This window comes from Arachis hypogaea, chromosome 2 (assembly GCF_003086295.3).
Source record: "Arachis hypogaea cultivar Tifrunner chromosome 2, arahy.Tifrunner.gnm2.J5K5, whole genome shotgun sequence".
NCBI lineage: Eukaryota > Viridiplantae > Streptophyta > Magnoliopsida > Fabales > Fabaceae > Arachis > Arachis hypogaea.
Window position 1 is genome coordinate 86513504 of NC_092037.1, and position 639 is coordinate 86514142.

The 639-nt window shown below is 41.0% G+C and overlaps 1 non-coding gene across 1 annotated transcript; it reads right to left on the minus strand.

Annotated features, from left to right (window-relative positions):
- Nucleotides 1-239: 239 nt before the first annotated feature.
- On the minus strand, nucleotides 240-347 carry LOC112763165 (small nucleolar RNA R71). Its single transcript, XR_003182832.1, has one exon. It is a non-coding gene; the product is annotated as a small nucleolar RNA R71 (small nucleolar RNA).
- Between the last annotated feature and the right edge of the window lie 292 nt (nucleotides 348-639).

The window sequence follows — 639 nt, forward strand, 5'->3', positions numbered from 1 at the left end:
AAGTTTCATGGACTTCCATCAGAAGATCCCTATTAGTTTTTAACTGAATTCTTGTAGATCTGTGATACTGTTAAGACTGTAGAGTAGATCCTGAAGTTTACAGGCTCATGCTTTTCCCTTTTGCTGTAAGAGACAGAGCTAGAACATGGTTGGACTCACAACCTAAAGATAGCCTGGACTCTTGGGATAAGCTAGTCACGGCCTTCTTGGCCAAATTCTTTCCTCCTCAAAAGCTGAGCAAGCTTAGAGTGGATGTTCAGACCTTCAAGCAAAAAGATGGTGAATCCCTCTATGAAGCTTGGAAAAGATACAAGCAGTTGACCAAAAAGTGTCCTTCTAGTATGCTTTCAGAGTGGACCATTTTAGATATATTCTATGATGGTCTATCTGAGCTTTCTAAGATGTCACTGGACCATTCTGCAGGTGGATCCATTCACCTAAAGAAAATGCCTGCAGAAGCTCAAGAACTCATTGATATGGTTGCAAATAACCAATTCATGTACACCTCTGAGAGGAATCCTGTGAGGAATGGGACGCCTCAGAAAAGGAGAGTTCTTGAAATTGATGCTCTGAATGCCATATTGGCTCAGAACAAAATATTGACTCAGCAAGTCAACATGATTTCTCAGAGTCTGAATG